This window comes from Panthera uncia, chromosome B4 (assembly GCF_023721935.1).
Source record: "Panthera uncia isolate 11264 chromosome B4, Puncia_PCG_1.0, whole genome shotgun sequence".
NCBI classification, from domain to species: domain Eukaryota; kingdom Metazoa; phylum Chordata; class Mammalia; order Carnivora; family Felidae; genus Panthera; species Panthera uncia.
The window spans coordinates 92,882,677-92,900,052 of NC_064809.1; the positions used below are offsets into that span (position 1 = coordinate 92,882,677).

The window sequence follows — 17,376 nt, forward strand, 5'->3', positions numbered from 1 at the left end:
AAACATTTTTAAACAATTGACAAAAATTTATAAGGGCTGGAGAAACATTGAGGTCTCATATTTACCAATATTTGGTATAGCTTCATGGCCAACATTCCCTTAAGAGAAAGGAGGACACCCTTTTCAGTGCTCAGCAGGCATCTTCTGTATCATCCTATTATAAAATGAGCATGAAGGCATAGGGCCAGGAGACATGATTTATGTACCATCTAGCTATGCACCAAGATCACATAAGGCATTTAGTCACTGGCTTATTTCATTGTTATTTTTATCTCGTGTCAAACCTTTCCTCATTTATCTTTATGTTTAAGAAGAAATATTTTTTGATAAGAGGAGAGATCTTTTGTATATTTTAGCCAAGCTATTCCCAGGAGAATGCCCTTGGGTTGGCCCATAGCTCAGTTTTGAACAATTACCCTGACATTACCCTGAAAACAATGCCCATGAGTTCTACTAAGAATAAATAAAGCACAATGGAGTAAAATTATCCACCAAACTGGGAAAGGCAGCTTTATTTTAGTCAGGAAATCTAAGGCTTTTATTTTCAATGTACTATGTTCTTATGTTCCATCACTAAAGAATTAAGGATGTGGGGAGAAAAGTCAGATCCCCCAGTTATTGACTTGGGGATTGAACACTGGGAAAAAAATACACCCACAGTCAGCTAAGGTGAGTTTATATACACTGACAACTGTCCTTGCAGAACAAATGGTTTTAACAGGACCGGGAAAATGGAAGGGAAAGAATAGAAAAGCATTCAGGTAAGGTGATTGTTTTTAGAATGACAAAGCAACCATTAACCTATTTACTATTTCCCTTGCCAACTGTCCTGAAACTTTATTTATTTATTTTATTTTTATTAAAAAAAATTTTTTTTAAATATTTATTTTTGAGAGGGAGGGAGACAGAGTGTGAGTGGGGGAGGGGCAGAGAGAGAGAGAGACACAGAATCTGAAGCAGGCTCCAGGCTCTGAGCTGTCAGCGCAGAGTCCCACGTGGGGCTTGAACTCACAAACCATGAGATCATGACCTGAGCTGAAGTTGGGCACTTAACCGACTGAGCCACCCAGGTACCCCTGTCCTAAAACTTTAAATGTCAAAGGGTTAAGTATCTGATTTTATAAGACAGATGAGCCAAATGATGACTTTATTTCTAAACTATCTGTCAAGTTATAGGATGAGTGTGTTCATGCTTACTTAGATCACTGGCATAGCCCTTGTTAAAGGCAATTGCAGTAAGTTTGTCTTTCTTTGGCAAGAGAGTCTTTCTAGTGCCTGTCTAGACCTACACAGGACAATCATAGTCAAATAACATTGCTTCTTATGTAGACTCCCATCACAGAAAGGTCATGATGATGTGATATTTTCAATATAACTTTGTGGGAGATTGTCCAGGAGCCCGAAGCCGAAACTCAGTAAAGATTGATTCTTTCTCCTCCTCCCCTTCCTCTGCCTCTTCCTCCTCCTCTTTTTTTATCTGCTTAATATTTTCATCTGCTTAATTAATATGTTAGTCAACTTAATTCAAGGAAATCTCATCAAAAAATCAAGTTTAGTGCAACAAATATCTATCATGTACCTACTGTAAGCAAGACATTTTAAGGGAAAAATCAGGTTTCAGGTTTGGGTAAAAATGTATGTAGAGTGGTTGACAGCTTGGGGTCTGGAGCCAGACCACTTTATATTCCTTCCCTGGCTCCCATGGCCAGTTAGGTGGCATTGAGTGAGGGACATAACCTTTGGGGGTCATGGTTTCCTCTTTTGTAAAACAGGGATAATAACAGTAGGATTGTTTGGAGTATTTGAGTTATACACGTAAAGCATTTGGAACAGGGCTTATAATACAGTAAGTGCTCAGTAAATGTTAACTGTTATTATTATTATCATCATGGGATAATCTGCATTTTAAAAATAGGGTTTCTTCTGACTTATTTCCATTTCCCCCATTCTATTCAAGATTTTGATATACATAGTGAAGAGGGTGGAGAGGAAATGAAGGAGAGTGGGATGACCATTTGATGGAAAGAATATAAATGCTAAAATTCTTATGTAGTACTAAAGATATCACACATTAATTGCTGTATATTTGATCATATATGGCTATCAGACTGCAGTATAGCTGAAGAAGAAATCTTTAAAAAATCTTAAAATCTTACAATTTTAAGATTTCTTCTTCAACTATACTGCAGACTGTCATGGCAGGATCCTCACTGGATGAAACTGAATTCTGGTTCCTAGTCCTGATTTAAGAAAATTAAAACACGCAGACACTTATTCATTCAAAGGTCCTCCTGAACAGAAGTTTTTGCTGAACAATCACTGCTTTCTCTGGAAATGTTAAAAAACTGTATTACTCTCAGGAAAAGATGATTGAAGACTTTTATTATAAGAGCGAAGTAAAATACAACCTTTAGAATGTGTTATAAGGATAAAAACCAAAATAATTAACTTCTAAGCATAAATGATAGGTAAAGATCACAGTTAATTTGTAAAGAATTATACAAGAAAAATTTATAAAAGAATTTCTAAGAGAAGTTATCAGACACTTTTGTTCTGCGATCAGGTGTTGATTTCAGCTCACGTCATGATTCCAGGGTCGTGGGATCGAGTCCTCCCATTGGGCTTTGCAGTGAGCATGGAGACTACTTACGACTCTCTCTCTCTTTCTCTCTCTCCCTCTGCCCTTGTCTCCCTCTCTCTCGCTCTCTCTCTCTTAAAAAATAAAAATGCTTCCAAACAGGGCAATGGATGTGATCTGCACAAAACTGCCGAAGCATGAGAGAGACACATGTACCAGAACATAACGCGACCTGTATGTCTCTTTAGGTCACTGATTCTGACGCACTTTATCCTGAGCAAGCCTACTAGAGGAAACAAGTGTGGTCTTAAAATTCTTTCCAAAATTGGGGGCTCCTGGTTAAGAAAGAAAAGAAAACCTTTCCTGCAAGGCCAATAAGCAGCACAAGTGTATGCAGAGCTCTGCTCATGAAGAGTCAGAAGGGCAGGCCGCACCAGCCCAGCTCTCACCCGAGGCCTTGCGGGGACACAGCTGAAAATCACTGATTTAGATCAAAACGTGGGGTAATCTACAGCTAGTGACCAATCCAACTACAATTCTATGGCTGAATAACTCAGTGCTGACAGATGGTTCCCACAGGATTTACAGTTCTCTGTAAACAAGCTGGTTGACTTTGTCTCAGTTCCTTCATTAGTAAAACACTAAGAACAAGGTCTTCCAGTGTCCACATCTTGTGATCCTAATAATTTGGGTAATAAATCCATCTTCAGGGACCTTGTGTTAAGAGCTGTTGGACTAGCTGTTGGGGTCAAAAGTGAACTGGGTTTTAGACAATCATTGGAAAAGTTTCCAGCTCTGCAATGGACAAGTTGTTTCAGTTTCGGGGCTCCACTTCCAGTAAGGGGTGTGACCACCGCTTTCACACCACAGGCTGTGTCACTAGCTGCACGGTTACGGGAACAGCCCTGGGACTTGGGCCAGGACCACGAAGATTGTGGTTCTCAAATGCGAGTAATTTACATATAGAAATATAAAATATAGTAATTTAAGTATATTTGAACATACACAGGCAGTTAAATATATGTTTGATTATATGCATGCATTCAAATATATGCAACACTTAAAATATATATGTATATATCAATATATATCTACCATGTGTAAAGATCTATATCTATATATCTATATCTATCTCCTCAACTCTTCCTTAGGGCTATGAAGGCTAAATTTTTGAGTTTGATTCTAGAATATTTTCTATCTAGAAATTCTATCTATATGGGAAAAGTTTTTCTATCCAGAAATGTTTCTAGCTAGAAGAATATTGAGAAATGTTACCGAGTTTCCCTGGGGGAGTATGAAATGAAATTAGGTTTGGGAGCTTCTAGTAGGAGCCATTGCTCTAAGCTTCCTCTCAACTCTAAAATGCTGCAGTTTGACTACTGAAGAAACCTCTAGTTCTAATTTTACCACCGTCTATTTCCAGACTATCACCATGCCCATCATGACCACTGCCACCAATACTGAGTGAGAATGAGGGAAGGGATTCAGTATTTATTAAGGTCTGATGTGCTCCAGGCACCTCAGTGGGCAATAAGGATACTAAAGGTGTTAAGATAGCCACATCCCAAGGAGTCTACGATTTAGTTTACTGAATTACACAGTTTAGTATTTGGAAGAATAATGACGATTAAAAAAAAAAAAGTGTGGGGTCAAATAACCACTTTTAAGCCATGTTTTTAAAAAAGTTATTATTTTAAAGTTTATTTATTTATTGAGAGAGAGAAGGAGAGCATGCCCTAAGCGGGGGTGGGGCAGAGAAAGGGAGAGAGAATCTCAAGCAGGCTCAGCACTGTCAGCACAGAATCCAGGGCAGGGCTGGATCTCAAGAAACGAGAGATGATGATCTGAGCTGAAGTCAGGAGCTGGTCTTTTAACCATCTGAGCCACCCAGGCACCCCAAGCCACGTTTTATTATTTTACTTGTTATTAATATTTTTAGGATCTTGACATTTTATGCTCTTACCCTTAGGGGGATGAAAGTACTGACTGACAATTAAACCTACTTTAGGGAGACTCTTATTGACACCATAGTAAAGATTTCATGAGATACTCTCCCCACCCTAGAGTTTACTGGTTCACTGTAGAGGCTGTAAAGCCAAGCTTAAGAATTTCTATCACACACAGAGACGCAGAGATTTTCACTTTGAATGCATACTGTTGTTTCAGTGCACCCCCTACAGGTCATATCTAGTAGGATATATTTAAATTAGAAATCAGGAATCTTTGGGTCACCACTCCTTAAATAATATTTGCTGAGCACGTCCCTCATTGCTCTCAAGGATTTCACATTTAATAGGGGTTAATTATTCCAGTAATATCTCTTTGTATTATTATTACAATAATATCTCTGTGTATATGCTTCCAAAATATCTATCAACCAAGCTCTTAGACTCAATCTGTCCAAATAACAAAATACATGAGATCTTACCCTCCAAACCTGGCACATGCATAATGCTTTATTGCTTACATTCTTTGATTCTCACCCATTGAACTAGAAGTACATTCACTCTACTCTAAACTGCTTTAATACCGAAGCCTTTCCCTCATATGCTTTTTGGCCAGAATAGAAGTTGCTTCTATCGTTTTTTTCTATTAATTACTGCCTTCGATGCATTTAGCACTCCATGAACTATGAGGATGGAGCGACAATAAAACACTTTTAGAGTTGAAACAATACAACGTAAAAGCTGGTTTAAAAAGTGAAATAAATACTCTCTTCTACAAAACAGTGATGGAAAATCGAGCTATCATTGCTATGGTCAAGATTATAAAGATTACTTGTATCAGGAAATCGTATGGAAGGATTTTCCCTCTGTACAAGTTTCATGAGTATTTAAAAAGAAGACTGAAATTTTAAAATGCAGTTAGAAAAGTAAAGACAAGAATAAGGATAGTCACCTCATACAAAGCTCTACAGGATGTTCAAAGATGAAGTCTAGACTTGACTGGAAAAATCTGCAATCTTGTTATTTGAGATCTCTGTTTAGATTTCTAAACCATTATTATATATATACGAGATCATTCAACTGCTTGATTTTTCATGTCTTGATGCCTAACTGTGCTGTAATAACAGGTTCAGGATAGAATCTCTTTAATTTTACAAGACTTATACATTGAACTGAGCAGAGGTCTAGACTTTAAAACTCATTGGTCACATAAAGTGGGTGGAGAAATTAAGCACCCAGGAATGAACTGGCAGTTGAGAAGTTTTCCATGTCCCGGGACTTTAGAGAACTAAATGGACATTTCAGAGCTGAAATAGTTGAGCAAGGCTAACTCTGGTGAATAAGCCTAACTTTGTATTATTCAGTCAAAATTTAAGAGCCCCTATTATACGTGTGGAACTAGGAAGTAAGGAAGTATAGATAAATGAGTTCTTAGGCGATTTGACTTGTATATATGGTAGGAGAGGGAGAGAGAGAGAGGGAGAAGGAGGGAGGGAGGAGGTATTTGTGGAATCAGGGGAGGAGAGGTGATGTAGAGGTAGTTTATTTCCAGATGTCTGTGTTTCTTCTATGGATGGATGGGGGAAGGGAAATTCAAGGAACACAGTACAGATTCGGAAAAACTGCCTGGGGCAATGAGAAAGAGCTGACTGAAAAAGCAACAGATTATTGAGCAGTGTTGAGCAACCATTGGAGACTTAACATGGCTAAGGATCCACATTTGAGATATATTCTTTTCAGCTACAGCAGGTCTTTTCCATTCTTTTTATGTATTCACTGCAGTGAGCCCTTTAGCACTTAATCATTTCTTCGATCATTAGTGATTAAAGTGGAGTTAAAATTCCAATTTGTTTCTCAGAATCCTCAGGTAGACTAAGGATTCTCTCAGGAGTGAATATTCTTTTGAGTAAGGATTCAGTAACAAAATACTAATGTAGAAGTCAAAATGCAGTGGCAAATAAAGCATAAAAAGAATAAAACTAATCATTGAGGAAACCATATTCAGAGCAGGGAATAAGGGTTTTTATAAGCTCCCCTTACAGCCTGGCGGTGTAGTGTGATATCAAGGACATGAAGGACATGAGCTCAGACTCTCCCCTCGTGGTGGTTAACGAGACTGGGCAACCTGCCAGCACCAGAGACTGACATCTGTAGGCCAAGAGGGAGATGACGGGGATCATCTGTTTGGCTTTGTTTTTGAAGTATTTCTTTCCATAAAATTAACCTAATTTTAAGGACTTGTTCTTTTTTTTTTTTCATACTGAAATTTAACAAATATCCATGGAATATGTAGTATGTCAGGCATTGCTTTATAGACACCACCATGTTGGGAAATCAGAATCAAGAGAGAAAAGGAGGGTAATGAGGATTGGGGCAGGCAGGCTGGGGGGTGCCTGGAAAAAGAAAGCATTTTTGAGGCTCATATTCAAACCTCTGATTTAGAATAAAAATTGGCTGAGTAAGAGGATTTATATCTTATAATACATATTAGGCAATAATAATTTAATTTGACCCATTGTCTTTAAAATAACTTGTGGATTGAATGAGAAATGAAAATGATTGGATGCCAAGCATTGGTAGAAAGCACATCATATTTCAAAGTGTTCACACCAATTTGTTATTTCTTAAGTTACAGCTCTTTCATCACTACACTGGGACATTTTTCTAAACTACCTGTCAAAAAATATTATGTTTTACCTGCCAGAGAGGACATTACAGTCATGGATTTTTTTTTTTTTTTTTTTTTTTTGAACAAAAACAAGAACGAGCTTCCTTTCCCTAGTTGAGACTAGTTAAGAATGGCTTCAACATGCGGTTCTCCACTAGAGGGCACTATTTGCACATACTATGATCAGATAGGCTTCATCTAGGCTGGTTTCAGAACATATCCAAGAATGGAGCACTCCCACCATGTTTAAATTACACCGAGATAATAAGGAAGCATTACTGAATGCAAATGTCATTTTAACGTTTGTAATATACATGCAGGTAAGACAACAACAACAAATCCATCACTTGAAAAATAATTTTGCTAGAGTCACCTGCTGTGGGCGATCTGTGATTTTTTTTTACTGTTTTGCTATAGAAGTCATGTATTAATAGCTAGGAAAATCTGATGAGAACACAGTGGAAACTCACTTCATAGGAAAACAATATTTGAGCAGTCCAGAAAATGATGTAGTGGATCCCTGAGCTGTTACATATTTCAAAGAACTCCAAAGGCAACCATTTGCCTGCAAGGTAAAATCTCCTGACACAGTACAAATATTCAGAGCTGGTCTTTCTCAAAATAGGAAGCAAAACGTACTCTGGGAATCATCTGTGCCTGCCCTGATTAAAATGCTTCCACAAAAAAGGCCACTTCACCTAATTCTGTCAACCTGTACATCTAGATCTGGAACATGGTCCCCTAGCAAAGACTTGAAATCTCATTTGAAAAAGCCCTGCCTTTAGTACTTTCTATATCAAAACTCTAATTTGATAGATCACGGGTAGAGAGGAATCAGTGAACCTGAAAACATTATACCACAACAACCTCTTCTTTAGGGTCAAGACAACAGGAGAGCTCTATAGAAATGCCAGCATTATGCAGTTAGGGGAAGTAGGCATAATTTTCTCCAAAAATAGATCATATCTACAGAATGGTTCTAAGAGTTCCCAGAAAAGAATTGGGCTTTGACCCCCATCGTGGGAGTAGAAATGGAGACCACCAAGTAAAGCTGGAAGCCAGTGTCCAGGATCAGATTGCAAGTTAATGGGTGTTGAAAGATGGGTCGGGATGGCATGCTGAGAAACTCTTTCTGCTTGAATCTCAGGACCTAGGAGCCCTTGTGATGGGTGGTCTGATGGAAGACACAGAAAGGAGGACCCAATGGCCCTTACTCCTATTATTCCTCCAGGGGCCACCCAGGGAAAGGGAAGGTGGGGAGAGGAAAGGAGCTATTACAGTGACCGCCATCATAGCCGCTTCTGGGTCTACACTCCTGGGACTCACTCAGCCACAAAGTCTCAAACATTTCAGTATGCTTTGAGAAAAGCTAGGTCTGTGCTGGCCAACAAGTGGTGGCCAATTTTCCCCTATTTTTAATTCCTTCAAAATATATCTTGGCTTTTGTTCTTCTGTCCCTGGGTTGTATCCCCTGTCATTTCTTTCTTTCATTAACCACTATTACCTTTTGTCTCATGACTTGCCATTGATTTTTAGGCAGATTTCAAAACTTTGGCCTCCATTTTCTTAATCTCCGTGGGTTTTTTTTTTTTAATAAGGAACACTTTACAGCTCTGTTTTTCTAACCCTGCAGAATACCAACACACCTCCATAAAAATGCACTCATGTCTATCCTACAAATAAAGAGGAAAACAGCTTGATGTTCACTGTAAACAAAGGGTTTGTGCCTATTTCCAAGGCCTCCCCAACTCTGGATATCCCCATAAAAGTAATTTATAAGGATGTGATAATCAAAACCAAGGGAAGCCTAAGATTATATCAACTGTATCAGCTAGAAGGAGGTAGAGCATAGTGGTTATATGCAAATTTATGTTGGATTACCACCGGGCCTCTAGAATGGCAACAACCAAATAGAGGAAAGGCTGAGACAGACTGGCAGTCAGACTGGCACCCTCCACTTTGAGTGTTTTGAATCTACCTCATAAAATTGAAATTTACTTGTTTAGAATCTGAAAGACATTTGAAAGCCCAGCATGAAATTTGCTAAGAGGAATAACAGCAAGACACTCCATAATATACCTACTTAGTATATACATTGATTTGTAACCTATTTTTTACTTATTTTCCATAGAATATAGAAATGTGCTTCCCTGACACTCCAAGGTAGTACTTGTTAGGGGTACTTAAACAAGTTTAGCATCTGGAGCCAGATTGCTTCAGTTCACATTCTATTTGTCACTCTCACAACCCCAGTGAACTTACTATTATGTTATTTGTCCCATAACCTAATCTCTCTGAGCAGTCAGCTCCTCACCATAAGGAGGGGCTAATAAGTCCCTTGTGAGGATTGAATGAAATAATGCATGTAAAGTGCCAATAAATCTTATTGAATTGTTTTGAATGACATTACCTGGGGTTAAATTAGGATTAATTTCTAGATGGTTGTTTGTTATGTGTTATGTTATGATTCCCATATTGTCAGACTGAAAAACATGAGTTGTGGTTGATAGACAGCGCTGGGTGGTGCTGGGTCATAGGTTCCATCAGAATGACTGGTGCTTATTTGAAGAAGGCTTCCTGGTATGTGTATCACAGGCAAGATCAAGGAAGCCTGGAGTATAAACCTAGCTCTGCTGTAACTAGCGTCACCACCTTTGGCCAGTGTAGTCATGTTGTGGGCGCTCCACCCAGATCACCTTTACCAGGCTGCCGCCCCTCCCTATCCCTCCCCCACTGCTGGGAGTTTTGGCTGTGAATGGCCCACAGCTGCCGCTTCTCTGGAGAATCATCCTTGGCTGATGGGAGTGGCCTAGGCCAGAGGCGCCTACAAAGTTATGCCTCCACCATCCCCAGGATGGCCTGAAGTCAACGGCTGACTGACATGGGGGTGCAGATGCCCACCCTGAGGTAGAACAACTGTTCGTGAGGGGCCACTCATGCTCCAGGGCTCCCTGCCTGAACAGGCTGAGATCAGATGTCAGCTGAAACCACCTCTTTGCTTGGCTTCTCCTCTGTTCTGCTTCCCCTACTTTCCTTTAGGCTTCTCCTGAGAGCATTGTCTCAATAAGTCACTTGGACAAGATTCCTTGTCTCAGGCTATGGTTTTCTCACTTAAGACCTAAAGGAGAATTCTAGGTCTTAGTTTCACTAGACAGAAAATGATGGGTCTATTTCATGAATACAGATTTTAATTTCCAGAGTAGTTTTGTCTTTGTAAATGTTGTACCTTCACATTCAGTTGTGTCTATTCTATCCTTTTCTTGTATTTCCCAAAGGGAGATTAGTTGAGGAGCAATTAGGTATCTTCTAAGTCAAAATTTTTGAGCACTGAAATGTTTTTTCACTAGGGAGAGCAGGGGACAGAAGTCAGAACATTCCACCTTGCCTAGAGGAAATTATAGTAAATGCAACTTTTAGTTTAGATGTAAAATACTCAGCATTTTCTCGGCCAGGCCCATGTTTCCATCGCTTCCACTGCTGCAGGCATTTTTAACTTTGATAGAAATCTCCCAGGCTCAGCCTAAAAAACCTTGTTTTTTTTAAACTTGTTTAAATTTTTTTTTAACGTTTCTTTATTTTTGAGAGAGAGACAGAGTGTGAGCAGGGGAAGGGCAGAGGGAAAGGGAGACACAGAATCCGAAGCAGGCTCCAGCAGCCCAGATGCGGGGCTTGAACTCATGAGATCATGACCAGAGCCAAAGCCAAGTGCTTAACTGACTGAGCCATCCAGGCACCCCTAAAAAACCTTTAAAGTGACATAGCTAGGTGTTACATCATCATCTGCACATTTATGGACACCTAAAGAAACCATATCATGGTAGAGTTAAAGAAAAGTTAGAGAATGTTCATTCATTATGGCAAACCTTGGGGGCTAGCGGAGGCCTCAGGTGTGATAGAAAACCTCCGTTAATGCCACATTCCTATCAGCCCACTGAGGAAAAAATGTCGGGAGGAGTGAGGGTGCCCTGTTAAACGAAACACCCTTTATGGACTGTTCCTTGACTATTCTTGCCCACTTTTATTTCTAATGGAAAATCAAATTAAGAAATAGTGGGAATCTACCCGTCTGCCTGTTAATTTCCTTCCCATAAAACTGGCTGTTAGTCATACAGTAGCATAAAGAAGAAATTTGTAGGAATTTGTATTTTCGAGTTCTCTGCTTTCCCAAGTGAAGGAAATGTATCATTCTAGGGACTGAGTGTGATCTTTTGGTTATTGGAAATTTGGAAGCTGGTTCGTATACAGTTCTCTTGAGAGTGACAAGCAGGGAATTTGAGGAGGACCGGGATGGGACAAGAGAAGAGGGAACAGGAGCCGGCTCTGGCCTCATGCTGTGTCAGCATGTGACCTTGTTGTCCAGCTTAACTATCACCAGAGCTGTGCAAGGCATGTGCTATTCTCCTCATCACAGGTGAGCAAACAAGTTCCCAGTTTTGTATGCAATAGGTGTGGGGCAGACCTCTGAATGCACCTCTTCAACTCATAGACTCACCATGGGAAATGAACTCATCTGTTAGATGACAGCGGGTTTAATATTACCGGTAGTTATTAGATTATATTAAACGGTAAAATTTATAAACATATATTTATCAGTAGGATGAGAAAAACTACAAGTCAATTGACATTTTAAAACGTATGTATGAAAACATAAAATAAAAAATATTTATGATGTCAAATGGCAGGCTCAACCCTATCAATTCAGTTAAAAAAAAAAAGTTTCAACTTTCCTGAGTTCAAACTGAGCTAAAACAGGCTCATGGAATGGGACCACAGGGAAAAAAAAAAGAAAGAAAGAAAGAATGCTAGATTTCCTTTTCCTTCTTAAAGGCAAAATGCCATTTTATATTGATTGTTAATTTTTTTAAAACGTGTATTCACTTATTTTGAGAGAGAGAGCACACACAAGCATGCGAGCAGGGTTGGGGCAGAGAGAGGGTGAGAGAAAATCCCAAGTAGGCTCCTGGCTGTTGGCACAGAGCCTGACATGGGGCTTGATCCCATGAACCATGAGGCCCTACTCGAGCTGAAATCAAGATCCGAATGCTCAACCAACTGAGCCACCCAGGCACCTCTTGGTTGTTAATTTTATCGTGTCCTTTGAAAAAAGGCAGAACAGATATTATCATGCCTATTTTGTACATTGCAGAAACGACACAACATAGGACTTAATTATCTTGTTGACTCACTTATTTAGTGAATGTCAGAAGCAATATTAGCACAGAGACTTAGCCCTGGAGTTTATCATTAGGCTATTTGTTCTTGTGGAAGTTTCCTTGGAAATATATGAGATCTCTAGATGCAAAGGCACATTAATTAAGAAAGTCCATAATATTTTTCTGTGTTTACAATGTACCAGGGTCGCAGGAACCATGGTAGACACAAGAGCATTTGAGCCTATACCTGTCCTGAAGGGTCTTCCAAGCTGGTGACGGGACAGGACAAACTACTTGAAAACCAGTGTTAGTCCCTTTCTGAATAATTATTCTTTAATGAAAATCACTGCTAGAGGAGCGGTGCATGTGAGAATTCAGAGGTGTTAAGAATCCCTGTGGGGATGGGTAAGTGTCACAGCCAACGGTAGGAGGTTAAGTTTTGGCTGGGATTTAGAGACTAGAGATAGACAGGAGGAGAGAGAAGAGGGACCAGGTGAACACAGATGCAAATTTAGACAGGACCACAGCACACTGGAGAAGACTGGATGGAACGGAAGGTGTATTTTGGGAGTAGCAGCAAACATATTTGGAGAGAAGGATCAGCGTCCAATAGTATAGGACCTCTAAGGCCCAGCAAGCTGGTCTGGGCCTCAGGCTGTAGGCACAAGGGAGCTTTTGAGGATTTTTACACAGCAGTACTCTTACAATGCAAGTACTGTTACAGCAAAATAAATCTGAAGAGTGTATGGTATGAATCGAAGGAGGAGAGAAGAGGATTAGATCAGGCAGAGGAGATGAAATAAATGAAATATGTAACACATGCTCCTCCTGGTGTCATTCTCATGATCACAGGACACAGTAATTCAAATAAGAACTAATGAGATCTGGGCCCAGGGTGATGGTTCCAAAAAGAGAAATCAATAATGAGAAAATCCGAGGAACAAGAATCAATATGATAATAGTGACTAGTTGGAAAATTTATCTTCATAATTTTGGGGATATATTCTTTGTATTTAGGTAAAGCATTCACATTCGGTCTCTATAGTTTCTTTTATTTATTTATTTTATTTTTTAAATTATACTTTATTATTAATAATGTCACAGGAATAGATTCTCTCCATCAGAGATGAGAGATTTATATGGCATGACCCAAAATATTTGGGGGACAAGTGACTCATAGTTCAGCCTCTATGGTCTCATGGAGATTTTAATGAAGCCAGATTTCCATACAATAAACAAGGGATTATTATTTCACTTCAGGATCAGGAGATGGAGGGATATAAAACACAAGTCTATTTTAAAGACACCATTAGAACACATAAGCATAAATTAAGTTTTAAGGCTTTTAAGACTCAGAAATGTTTCTTGATTGCATGGAACACTATACACCTGTCATATTTTACCACTCTTGAAACATCACTATACCATCTTAGCAGGGAATTATGGCAGAAAAAATGGGGTGAGAATAGAGGAAGAAGGGGTGATGGGAAAAGCAGTGTTTCCCTACATCTGAAAACTCACCTGAGAATTATTCATTACAACATTGATCATTCGTTCATTCATTCAAGCATTTATTTCCAGGAGCTTTTGCTTTTTAGGAATTATGTTCTACATGTAAGAGACATGTAAACCATATATGTGTCCTTAAGAAGCTTAGTCAATGGGATAAGATAGATTAGTTTTACGTACACTTGAGAAATGCTATAAATATTGTATGCACACAGGGTTGTGGAGCTAAAGTAGAAGGGGGCAGAGGAGATGAAACTGAATGAGTAATATTGGTGAAGTGGGCTAGAGGAAAAAGGAGAAGGAAGGAATGGCTTCCAGAGGAAGTGACACTTGAATTTCCCTCTCCAGATGCCCTTCCTCCTCCCCACTCCCTCTTCTTACCTTGGACCCACCTCCCTAAGTAATCCAACCACAACCACCTTTTCTGTTGCTACCTGACACCCGGATAGCTCCTAAAGCAGTGCCTCCAGCTCAAATCAGCCTCTCTGCTGGAACTTGGAAGCTAAGGGAAGAAAGGAATCTAGGTGGGAACCCAACGGTGGCCACCAGAGAGCCAGAAGGATAGTGTCTTGGATGCCAAAGAAGGAGAAGATTTTAGAAATGAAGTAGACATTGGTGCTAGATGGGAAAAGAAATGAAATATGTGCTTTGTATTTGTTGTTTAGGCCATTGATAAATTTGGCAAGTGTGCAAATAGCAAGGATTAAAGTTTGAAAATGACCAATGAGGCAACGAATACACTCTACTCTATTAATAAGACACTCCTCTGAGAAAGGAAGGAGAGACAAGAACCAGAGAAGGAAATGGGTTAAAGAAGTTTCTTTGATACAAGAGAATCTATGCTAAAGTCACCACGTTAGCAAAGGGGGCACAGTTGAAAACAGAGAAGGAAAATTGATGGAGCCAGCTATCAGGAGTGGGAGCGACTGACCGGAGAGGTCCATGTGGACAGAAGAGCTTTCTCCTCCCCTGAGGTGGGAAGGAAGTGGGAGGCGATGGGTGGGGAGGCAGGGAAGTTTGTAGACCAGGTGGCAGGGAATCTGACACTGATTACACACTTACTCTGCTAGAGTCCCCACGTGGACCATGAAGATGAGTAAGACACCATCCCTGTACTCTCCGTTCTCAAACGTTCGCTTCATTTAAATGAATAAAGGAGTAGTTAACCTTATGCTGCTTGAAATTCCAACATGCCCAGCAGTGGCCGACAAAAGGTAGGATTCTGGCAATAGGTACTTCCTAGAGGATTTCACCACTGGCCTTGCTTAGAATTGGCAGTGCATGATGATAGTAAAAGTTAGTCTGACTTTTAGGTAGTTTTATTATCATCTTTAAATCATCTGTAGAAAATGACCACCTTATTGCTTTCATCGGAGCAAATCTCTTCTGCCACCCCGCTTGTGGTACATCACCTCAGATACTTGCTTTGAGGTTTCATTTAGAAGCAAATCAATGTACAAAACTCATTTGAGTGACAAAAGCAAAAGAGCCTGAAGGAAGCAAAGAAGTCAAGTTTAACCCCTTCATATTACAGATGAAGAAAGTAAGGCCCAGATAGGTGAATGACGCATATGAAGCCACTCAATCCAGCAAAGGGCAGAGCTGGGTCTGGAATCCAGTTCTCCGGACTCCTGGTTAGTCTCCAGGAGAAAGTTCCATCTTGTCTACAGCCCAGACAGCAGTGTTGTGGTACCCAACTAAGAAAATAGTACCTGGAGATCCACATGGATCCATCAGGAAACCAACCAGTATTTGGGGGTGATGAGGAAGGGAGGAAGACTTGATTGCTCTCTGTTTTTCTTCTGTTATGGAGTCAAAGTGTTCTCCCTTTATAGGACTTTAGAGATCACTGCAACAAATCCCTTTCCTTTTACTTCATTCATTTTTTTGGACAATATTTCAAAAAATTTGAATGACCACTTTGGTCTTCTGAAGTTTTTATATTTTCTAAAGGGATGTGGCATGTGTGAGTGTGTGTGTGTGTGTGTGTGTGTGTGTGTGTGTGTGTGTGTGTGATGGGATATATATTTAGAGATGTGATCTGAAAACCTAAGACAACAAAAAGGACAGTGACAGAAAATGAAGATATAGGAAAATAAGAGGAAAATGAACCAGGGGAGTGTACCTTGAGAGCCTCTCAGTTCCCCCACTACCCTCACATGCAGTGTTGGATATAACATCAATCATATATATATATATATATATATATATATATATATATTTTTTTTTTTTTTTTGAGAGAAAGGGAAATAGAAAGGGAGTGAATGGGGGAGAGGGGCAGAGGGAGAGAAAGAGAGAGAAAGAGAGAGAGAATCCTAAGTAGGCTCTACACTTACCACGGAGCCCAAAGGGGGGCTTGATCCCACAACCCTGGGATCATGACCTGAGCCAAAATCAAGAGTCGTATGCTTAGCCGACTGAACCACCCAAGTACCCCATTCATATTTTAAGTATAGATAGGAAGCTTCTTACTTTAAGAAATACCACGCGGGGTGGGGGGTGGGGGTGCCTGGGTGGCTCAGTCGGTTGAGTGTCCTACTTCTGCTCAGGTCACGATCTCACGGTTTGTGAGTTCGAGCCCCATGTCGGGCTCTGTGCTGATAGCAGTGCCTGCTTCAGATTCTGTGTCCATCTCTCTCTCTGCCCCTCTCCTGCTGTACTTTGCCTCTCTCTGTCTCTCAAAAATGAATAAATGTAAAAAAAAATTAAAAAGAAAGAAATACCTTGGGAAAGCTTTACTTAATATTTTGGGGGAAGTAAAGAATTAGCTCTTTTATGTACTTTGCATATCATGGTTTTCATATATTGGCTTTGTTTTGAGTGAGAATGTGTCAGTATAAGTACATCACAAAGGCAGGTAAAGCAACTAAAAAAAATGTCATGGATTTTGAGATTTACTGTTTGCTCAGAAGAAGCAGAGGGACAACTTCATAAAAAATTGATTTGTGGGGTGCCTGGGTGGCTCAGTTGGTTGAGTGTCCAACTCTTGATTTTGGCCCAGGTCATGATCTCACAGTTTGTGAGTTCAAGCTGTGCATCGGGCTCTGTGCTGACAGTGTGGAGTCTGCTTGGAATTCTCTATCTCTGCCTCCCTTTTTCTCTGCCCCTCCCCTGCTCACACTCTCTTAAAATAAATAAATAAAACTTAAAAAAAAATTGATTTGTGACAATGATTCTTCCCACTTCACATCAAACAATGTGGGCTTTGGTAGGAAATACCTTAAGTTTATTCCTAGTCCTTCTATCTACCAGAGTTTCAATGACAATTAAAGGAGATAGTGTTATGTTACATCATCAGCCCTTAAAATGTACTCAGTACATTTGATTATAGAAGCTGTTCTGTACTTGAAGATGACCTTGGCTTGGGTCTCTACAGGTTAAATGGAATCTGAGGTAACGAAAATATTTTTGTAACATAGCTAGATTCTTTGTAACATAGCAAGATGGCAGTAAGCGATTTTAAATCCAATATGCCAATCATCTCTGGTTCTATCATTTTTAGTTGGTGAATAATCTTAAAAA

The 17,376-nt window shown here is 39.8% G+C and overlaps 1 protein-coding gene across 1 annotated transcript in view; it reads right to left on the minus strand.

Annotated features, from left to right (window-relative positions):
* The window catches only part of PTPRR (protein tyrosine phosphatase receptor type R), a 259,664-nt gene that overhangs the window by 76,539 nt on the left and 165,749 nt on the right, over window positions 1–17,376 (minus strand). The window lies entirely within an intron of this gene.